We start from the raw sequence: 10,789 nt of genomic DNA, 5'->3' as shown, positions 1-10,789 counted from the left end.
ACCAGAACCGACCATCATATTCGTGGTTGGGTTTTGGAAACCGGGCACCATATTTGGGTTAGGGACTCCGGAACCTAGATATTGTATGTACACAACCATTTGCGCGTCGAACGGATATGGGGTTTGAGGGGTCGGGATTGTTGGCATCGGGATTGTAGATGGGTTCGATTGTGAATTATTTGGGTCGGGATTGTTTCCGTTGCCTTGTCGGGCATATGCAACAAAACCGAGCGTTTGGTTGTTGAACGGAAACATACTGGTTGGTGATCGAAAAATATATGTGTGTTTTATAAAGAATTAGTAGATGAAGTGTGTATAAAAATTGAAGTTTGAGTTTGTTTTATAGGAGAATTGTGTTAAAATAAATAAAAGTAATTTTTATTTATTCAAACAGAAACATCTTACCGTTTAAATATGGTACAAGTAAACTACCGGTTTATAAAACATTGATTATAACACAATTGGGCAAAGCCAAATAAAAATTGAAGAAAAGCCTGCTGCTGCAAGAATCAAAGCTGGGTAGAAAACTTGAAACAAAGGAAGGCGTACCACCAGACCAACCACACGTTTGGATTTAAACTCATCTTCTATTTATGTATATATAATAGCTATTGAAATATTCAAAAAGTTTTGTTACATCAAACCATGACTTTTATCTATAATAACGGGTAGGCCCGTGCTTCGCTATAGGAATGTCTTTTTAAACCAGTCTACTAATAAATTAATAATGTAGCAACTCACAACAACTTACAATGTAAACTAACTATAAAGTTTTTATTTATCAATTTGTAATTAAAATTTACATGTAGCACGTCGGCTTAGAAGAAAAAAAAAGGAATGAAAAAACCGACTATTCGCTATTATGAAACGTTCATTAAATTATGTAGCTCTCTACTGTTTTGAGAACTTTTCCTACAAAAGGAAACATTACACTTCTATGAAAGATTGGATTTGAATTAAATGAATACTTGGTATCCTACATCATCCAAATAAATATAAAGCCAGTTACATAAAAATGATCCACCAAACCTATAAAAGTGAGGAAGATGTCATGGGTGGCTTGGGAGGTAGTCACCAAACCTATAAAAGAAGGGGGTTTAGGTATCGCTCGTTTAGAGGTTAATAATCAAGCGCTGATTACTAAATGGCTTGGGAGATTTCTAAACGATCATCACGCGATGTGGAGAAGAGTAGTGTTGTCTATTCACGGGTCCTCGCGCTGTTTGGGGGCTTGCTCCGGTTAATAATGGGATTCCCGGGGTTTGGAAGAATTGTGTTATGTTTTGGAACAAATTTAAGGTTGATGGTGTGGGTTTTAATAGAGTGATCCGGGCCACAGTTGGGAATGGTCGCCAAGTTCGGTTTTGGATGGATTTGTGGTTGGGTTCGGCGCCGATTATGGACAAGTATCCGTCCTTATATGCGGTAGAAAAACATAAAAATGTCTTGTTAGCAGATCGGTTGGTGGTCACTGGATCCTCTCGTCGCATTGTGTGGGATTGGCTTAGAGCTCCTTGCTCCCAACAGGAGGTGATCGAGAAGCAAGAGTTGGAAGATCTCCTTCAAGGGGTGGTGATGGTTGACCGTGAAGATTCATGGTCTTGGGCGGTTGGTAGCTGCAAAGAGTTCGAGGTTTCGTCGATTAAAAGATGGATGGTGCGGTCCGTTGTGGATGCTGGGAGTTTCGGTTTTCAATGGAGCGATTGGGTCCCGAAAAAATGTAATATTTTTATGTGGAGGGCCGTTCTGGATTGTCTTCCAACCAAGGAGGCTTTAGCTAGGCGTCATTTGCATTGTGATGATCATAGTTGCGCTTTATGTGAGAGTAATGAGGAATTGCTCGAGCACTTGTTAACCGGGTGTTTCATTTCTATGGCCGTTTGGAATGCGATTGGTTCATGGTGCAACATCCCTAGATCTTTTGTTTTCCATGTCAATGATTTGGTGGAAGTGCATAAGGTTAGTGGTGCGACGGGGAACAAGAGATTGATTATTCATGGCATTGTCATCATTACTTGTTGGAGGATTTGGCGGGCTAGGAATGAAAAGATTTTTTCGGGCAAGAACACTAAGGTGGTAGAAATGGTTGCGGATATAAAATCTTTGGGTTTTCTTTGGTACAAAAATAGATCTAAGATAGGGGTAGTGGATTGGAAAAGATGGTGTTTATTTGATGTAACGTGATTGTTGTTATTGGTTTTTGGCTTTCGGCGTCTATCTCCGTCTTGGTGATAGTCGTTGGTTGTGTTTGTTTTTAATGAAAGTCAATTTTCAAAAAAAAAAAAACATAAAAATGATCCACATTAACTTTTACAAAAGATTGAATTTGAACAAAATAGATCAGAGCAGATTCGACTTTAAAACCTTCTACATATAAGCAGTTCAATTCTAAAGTTTAAAAAGTAAAATTACCATTACATGGTAACAAAATGGACCTGTTTCTTATAGTGAGAAGCATGGGGGCATATATTTTTTAATGATTAAATTGTAGGATATGAGTTACCATATTATTTTAAAATAGTAATAAAATAAGTACAACGATACTCTCGTTATACAAGAGAAATGCCGTAGTATAATACCATGTACAAAATCGAAAAAGAAATAAAATAAAGTACAATTTATATTATAATATAAAGATTCATGTCGATGTCTTTGGTGAGAACTTCAACAAGAACTTCTTGACTCGAGTATTCCCCTCGTTGAGTATTTTCACATTCGTCTTTGTTTTTCCTTAATGTGGCTAACTCCATTGACTGCAACAAAATATGAACAAAACAATATATATTGAGCGTTGTTGATGGTTGAGGCTGAGGCACGTGTTCAACACGCTTCCCTTAAAACAGATTTCGCGCCTCTACATAAGACAACGTGTCTGTCTCCCATGGTACAACAGCCGAAGCAGTATGTACTGCCGGGAAAGGTCACAGCCCCGATGTTGCACCGGATAGTTTAGTGTGTTAGAACTTGAAAATATGAAGATGAAGTTTAAAGTGTACTTTTTTTGCAATTTTTTTGGAAAATGTAATATACTAAGGTTTCTTTTTAATGACCATCCTTATTTTTAACCAAGGCACAAAGCCTCTATTTTTACATAACCATTAGGACTCATGAAAAGTCTAACAATAATTCTCACTTATGTACATTCATTGTAACTTAATTCTCATTATGAGCATAATTAAGAAGAGTTTCACAAGATGTACATGAAGAGCCTTACATTGATCTCTAATTCATTAAAATTTTTCCAACAATCCCCCACATGAATGGAGATCAATGAAACACACACAAAATATTCAATGGAACCTCGACAGTTAAGTATTGCAGGATAGGTATGTGTTAGCATTGAACCTTCCTTTGTGAAACATACTTAGTCTCCTAGCGGTTAGTACATGTAAGGCCCCGTTACCGGTGCCTCACATTTGGACGTTGGATTTACTCATCAACATAGTTCTAATCATCAGAGTTAATAAAACATTCACGGAATATAAAAACTTTCATAAAGCATTACATAACAATCCAAAACTTGTCTTAAACAAACAACTTGTCTTTCAAAAACCAAGTAATTAAACATAACACGTCTTAAGCCTTCCGATGCCAGTCTCTTATTCAATGCCACATGTTCCCCCTTAAGCGAGCGGCTTCATCCTACTCACCTGCGTGCATACCAAAAGTCAGCTACGCTGAGTGAGTTCTAGTTAAATAGGTAACATACAATTCGTTCATACACATTCATATATACACACCCTAAGGTACATATACATACATAGTTCTTTACCTTCCTTCGTACGTTCATACTATCGTACCTTCCTTATTAACTTTCATACATACATATATACAGATACCTCGTCCTAATACATTTGCTGATATTGTTAGGGTCTGTTCCCTACATTCGTGGATATTATTAGGTCCCGTTCCCTACATTCGCGGATATTATTAGGGTCCGTCCCCTACATTCGCGGATATTATTAGGGTCCGTCCCCTACATTCGCGGATATTGTTAGGGTCCGTTCCCTTTCTAACCATACCTTTCATACCTTTCTAAACATTCGTAATCATAACTTCCATACGTACATACATCATTTATATTTCATATATACATCAATCGTATCTTTAAACTATCCCTTGACGGTACATGCAATATCCGAAGATCGTTCATGCATCTTCAAGCATTCATTCATACATAATCATATAAGACATACACTTACCAACTAAGGTAAGTGTATTAACAATTCACATCGAGTATGCACACAACCCCGAAAACATAACAAGGAAGTGGGGCTAGAAACTCACCTGAATCCTGTTGCGTTCACCATTAATCGTTATCCCCTTCCTTAATTGTGCGCGGCTAACTGTTAAATATGTATTTGTTAATTAACTTTATAATTACTTAAGGTGGTATTTTAGTTAACCAATGTATTTTCTATGATGGGTTTGTTCGTTTAACTTAAACAGATGGGCTATCTAGTTAGTTCAGGCTACTTGTCATTTTGGCTCTTGGGCCTAGTTGGGCCAGGCTCACAGACCACAAAATTTCCCAGTTGGCCGAGAACTCTCGGCAGAGAACCCACGTGTTGACCGAGAACAATTGGTTTGACCGAGAACACAATGGCCGAGAACTCAGTGGCCGAGAACTCGTGTTGACCGACAACCCTTGGTCACTGAGAACTCTCGTTGACCGAGAACCCATTTTAACTAGGTTCTCGCGTTGACCGAGAACCCAAGGCAGGTTCAGGTCACCGAAAACCCATGTCTGATGCTTTAAGCTTCCGTTTTCTATCCTTAAATCCATTCTAGGCTCCTTTAATCGGTTAACGATCCATAATCACACTTTTAGCCACCTACTTCCCATTTCCCTTAACTGTTTTACACCCGTTAGTGTCCCTTCCACAAGATCTAATCCGTTTTAAGTTTAAAGCATAAACCTTTATAGGTTTAAAACGTTCTACGCTAGATCTAGGGTTTCCTTTATGAACCGTATCTAACCATGAGTCCATTAAGTCCGTTTTAATCATCAAGTTTGCATTTTTAGGAAACATTTAGACCCGATCTACTCTAGGGTTTAGTTTCACGACAAACCGTTCATAAGAATGTAACCTTTAATCGTAGAGAACATACCTTTTGATGTTTCTAGGCTACAGCTAGCTTTAGTTATGAACCTTGACTTGTATATAGCTTGTATCCCAAAGATCTATCAATAAGAGGTTTGATTTTTCTCTCGGATTATTGTTCTTGCTGGCGGCCGCCCTTAAGAGGGTATGTGTGTCTGTTTTAAGGTTTGTAGGGAATAATATGGATAAGATGGATGGAAATGGAAAGATTTATGGTTTAAGGGGGGTATTTATACTCCCTTAAGCCCATGGACCTAAGGACCATATTTCCTTTTTAGTCCATGATTAGGTCCTTCTAATTAACCTACTACCTTTCCAACTTTATTATTTCTTTAACAACCCAAGTAAATTGTCTAAAACTGAAAATAATATATAAAATATTATTATTGAAATTTTGGGATGTTACAGTACACGTGATGTCCTTGAACAAACCCCCATTAGTGTAGACGACAATAAACTTCACACAATACTCTCCTTAGCTGGGCACATCCCCTCATTGTGTCCATTATGGTGTTGGAACAATAGCCTGGTTCTGTGAAAGCTCTATGAATTGCGCACCCCACAATTTCATTCGAAGCGACCCCAATTCTCTTTCACATAAGTGATTGTCCATAAATCATTAAAAGCATTAAGATTATAAATTATTAACCATACGTTATGCTTAGCCTCACAGCATGTCACTATTGTTATAAGAATGGACTAGGAAGTAATTATACTCCCTTCATATATTAGGAGGATATAGATATTAACTTATGTGTATGCATAGGTTATGTCCACACATTGACCACCCTTAGATATATAATTAGGTTGTCCTATTGAACTTAGATCTTGGGATCTCCAATCTATAACAACTCGAATTTTTTAAATTATTATTTTAATTATATAACCGACCCATTTCGATGTTCGAGAAATTTTATTTCGTTTATCGAGTTACTTAACTATTATTATTATTATTATTATTATTATTATTATTATTATTATTATTATTATATTGGTTTAATTAATATAATTACAACTTTCAATTTATGACAAAAATCACCCCAAACTAAACTTTTGTCCAAATATACTTCCACCTTCAAACCATAAGGACTAAACTACAAATTGAGTTAATTAATATCATTTATATTAAAATCTTATCTGGTTCAACCAGCCCTATACCCGTATTCATATTGCAACCCATTTACCCGTTCAACATCTTGGACCACTCGCAACAAACATGGAAATTGAATCAAAATTTATGTTATTCCTTCCTTAATCGGTTTAACCGATAATACTATTATGTTAACTGGATCTAAACAACTCTACAGCTCGAATATCATCCAGCCGAACCTAGCCCTAAATCAATATGCATATAAACGATCGTATAAATTCAATTAATCTTGTAGTTAGTATCCTTACATCATCACCATCCTTAACCCCATATTTAATTGTGTTACAACTCAATGTTTAATTGTGTTTTTAATCCCTTCGTGGCTGGCACTGTTCGCCACTTTTTGACCCTCGAATCATCATCATTACAGGTAATTAAAAGCATGGTTTTGATCGTCGTGATCTCCTATACAATACCCCCATAGTTAATTGAAAATAAACAAACATGATTAATCAATTTGATCTTGTTAAGGTTTATGTTTATTTGGTTCATATCTGTGCTGGTTATACACTTTCGTTTCTGTTCATAACCTAAGTTAGGCACCAGCCCAGTTGGATGGTGTATAATGATTAAGTCACTGGGTGGCTAGGGGTCGCGTGTTCGAACCCCCAACCCGTATTTTCTTTCTTTTTTTATTTTAACTCATTTAAAACATATAAACAATATACCTAATCAATTAAGCTATATTATAAGTATTATAATTATATTAATTAATCGGTCATTTATAAAAACTGACATATTAATTCATTGTATATCCAAACCTTGATTAAAACTATACACACCCATACACACTTCTTTATATATATATGTATATATTTTTAGTTATAAAATAATGATAAAGGCTTTATAATAACGATTTTAATAAAGTTTTAATCAAAAATATATATTTAGAATTTAATTATCATATTAAATATATAATATAATTGTTAAGGAATTTTAATATTAAAGTTTTAAAAGAGTTAGAAATAACTTGTACAAATATGTATTTTTATACATTATTATTATTATTATTATTATTATTATTATTATTATTATTATTATTATTTATTCTTAAATTTTTTTAATCATTCTAAATAAGTAATAAATGTGATCTAAATATTTTTGCAAATAATCATTTATATCTCAATTCTCTATTAGCCTATTCATTGATTTGTCGTATTCTTCGTTATTACACTTGTTAGGATTTGTCTTTGTTACCTCTCAACGTGCGTGACGTCTATTATACCATCATTCCTATCACTTACTTTTACTCTTGCTTAAATTGCTAAGGTGAGCATTTCACTCCCCTCTTTTTACTCTTTTTATACTGTTTTGCGGACATATGCGTAACTAGCTATTTTTATATTATCTAGTATTCAAAACCGCAATTGTTTATCCTTGTGTGTATATCAGTTTGTCTAATTTGCTATTTGCTTACTTTCTTTATTTGAATTCATTTTGGTGAAGTTCCTCATTTATAGTATGATCATAGGACTGTTATTGCACGATTTTACGTCTCGAGTCTTTGTATTTATAATTAACGTATTTGTTGTTTTGATTTATGTAATAAACAATTATGTTATCTTGTAGTTCGTTAATGTAATAGTCTAGTTTTCTAAGGATGTTTAGCGAACTAGATCTAAGTTATTTCACTCCTGATTCGTTAAGGATGTTTAAAGAATCATGGGGTGTTTCGTTAAGATTATTTCATTAAGTGTATGTAACGAGGTAGACCCTAGTTCGTTGGGTTATGTTAACGAACTAGGTCTATCTTCTATATATAGTGACCTCTGTCACTGTTTAATTTAAGTTTTGAGAGTTAATTAACGAACCTCTGCCCGATCTCTCTCTCTCAATCTTCATACTGATATTATTTACATACGTACAATTAATACATATAGATATATATAACGTATTAACTATAGATCAATGGCAATGATGAACTAGATCCGTATTAGGAGTTAATTATAGACAACTCAGATCTGAGATCTGTGTTAGTAAGGGTTAACTTAGATCAAACAAGTGGTATCAGAGCTTCGGTACTCTTTTGCTCTTGAATTTGATAGTTAATTCGTTATTATAGACGGTTAAATTGTTTGTGTTAAATTTATGTTCGGGTTGATTTTGAATCAAATTAAAGTTGATTTGGTTTGATTATGGAAGGATTGGATTAGTTTTGAGTTTGGTAAGGTTATTGGGAGCTGTGGTTGACTGGAATTGAGGTTTGGACTGCGTTTGGATTGTTTATTTTGGATCTGAGTTTGGCCGAGTGTAGGTTCCCAGCCGGATCTACACAGGAGTATCTCGTAACACGAGGGTGTGGAATCCCCTACGTATACGATACGAATGCTAAGACGATGAACACGTAAATCACACGCAAACACACGAGTATATAAGAGAATACTTGTTATATTGCTAAGGTGGTAATCAAGAAACCAAAAACGTAACACAAGGTGTCACAAGACAGCCGTCCAAGAGTTATGTAAATGAGTCGAAGTTAGGGTTTAAATAACATGACAACTTCGCCTAACATGCTAGGCGAAGTTTTCTAACTTAGCTAGTCACAAGTTCGCTAAAACATAAAGCAAACATGATACGAAGAAGGTCAACACAATACGAACAATATAAACGATTACAGACACAAATAAACACGAGATACTGAACTACTGGCATCATGCACCAACAGACTCCCCCTTGGCAGTAGCTTCATATCTCTAAACTTTCTCGTGTCTTGTAATCCAAAAATCACTTACCCTTCGTCTTCAAGCATGAACGCCCTGTCTCACACAGACAGAGACCACCCTCTGGTACTTCTTTGCTTCGTCTTTCCATGCAGGAATATAGAAAATCTTCTTATCATTAAGTACCTGCAAATCAGCTTGAGACAAGTTAACCAAGTGCATTGGATCATACACCCTTAGGATCTGCTGTTCATCTTCATCTTCCATCACGGCTTCAACACATCCTTGGGTATTAGCTTCATCGGAAGCTCTTTCAAACATCGAATTGGCTTATATTTCATCACCATCTAGGGCTTACCATCAGCCCGCATACCCCGTTCCTTGTCTTCAACCAACTTTCCTTTCTGAGGCTTCAACAACTCAAACTTTTTCTCTTTAATACTTTCCTTCCACACAATCTTCCCTACCCACCTTGCAAAATTATCATCACTTCGGTTTATCAATCTCAAGCGAGCCAGATCTTTTACCTCACACTCAGGCAAGGTGTTGAGCGATCTCAATGCCTTCTTAAAATACTGAACCCCATCATATCTCTTTATCACAAACAATTTTAGTTGTTCATCATACAACCAGCAGATAATGCCTTTCTTTGATTCAACATAGCCCTTGATATTGTAACTTTTCTTGAACATTGTCGGTACCACTGGCTTCTTTGTCTTGAAGAACCATTGAGCACAACCTTCTTTCCATCTTGGCTGCTCTTCCCACTCAGAATCACCAATCACATTTTCATCTTGACCCAACTTCACTTCATCAACACTTGGAATATCATGCTCAACATCATCATCAACTATCTCTCCTTCCTCTAAATCACTATCAATTTCTATCTGTTCCCCAATTTTTTCAATCTTACTAGCCGTCAACACATCATCAACTAACTCACCTTCATCATTACCCAACTCATTCTCATCGTCTACAACCACCACAGTCTCACCACCTGTACTTCCAGATGGACCAGCAGACTCCCCCTGAGATGTGGAAGTCCCAAGATTTTTTCAGTTCTTGGCAACTCACCACCTTCATCTTTCGATGCATTGGGATCATCGTCTCTGTCTTGTCTCTTCTTTATCCTCAGCTCATCACCCTTGCAACTCGTCTCCCCCTGAGATGCTAAGAACTGTTTAAGAGCATCAAATAGTTTACCATGTTCAATGAGAAGTGATGATTGAATCTGATTCTCAGCCACAAGCCGCTGAATAGCTTGTGTCTGAATGAGATTAATCCACGACTATTCAGCAACAACCCGTTCAAGAGCCACAATCCGTTCAGAGTCAGACAAGGTAGCATCAAAGTCAAACTGCATATGAGAAATATCTTAGCATACGGCGGTGGAATTCCCAAACTTGCTGGAATATCAGAGGTAGGCTGAATAGTACCGTGGGTGGTATAGAGACAGGTAACCCAGCAGTCGCTACCAGCGTGGACTCAAAAAATCTAGCAACCACCACTGATGGAGTAAGGGTAGGAGGTGGTAAAGAAACAATCTCTGGTGCTGTAAACTGGAATGTAGTTGGAGGAATACCAAATGATGACGATACGGTCACCAAAGGTACACTCGAGGTTACCGGCAGTGTGATAGTTGTAGAAGCAGGTAAGATAGTCATACTCGATAATGATGGAGGAGTGAAATGGAAAACACTTGAACTTTCTCCGGCCCTGGCCCTCTTTGATCTACGAGCAACACGATACAACTCATCTTCATAATCTGACACACTATCATCAGAATCCTTTTTCGTTTTCCATGAATTCTCTCTTGGGCAACCAGAACACGGTGTGCTTCCACCGCATCATCGGTGGAAGAATCGGATAGATTT

Source organism: Bidens hawaiensis, unplaced genomic scaffold (genome assembly GCF_021521415.1).
Source record: "Bidens hawaiensis isolate Kalapana, Puna unplaced genomic scaffold, B.hawaiensis_p1.1 tig00024248_1, whole genome shotgun sequence".
Lineage (NCBI taxonomy): Eukaryota > Viridiplantae > Streptophyta > Magnoliopsida > Asterales > Asteraceae > Bidens > Bidens hawaiensis.
Note: the sequence above shows the minus strand (reverse complement) of the source record.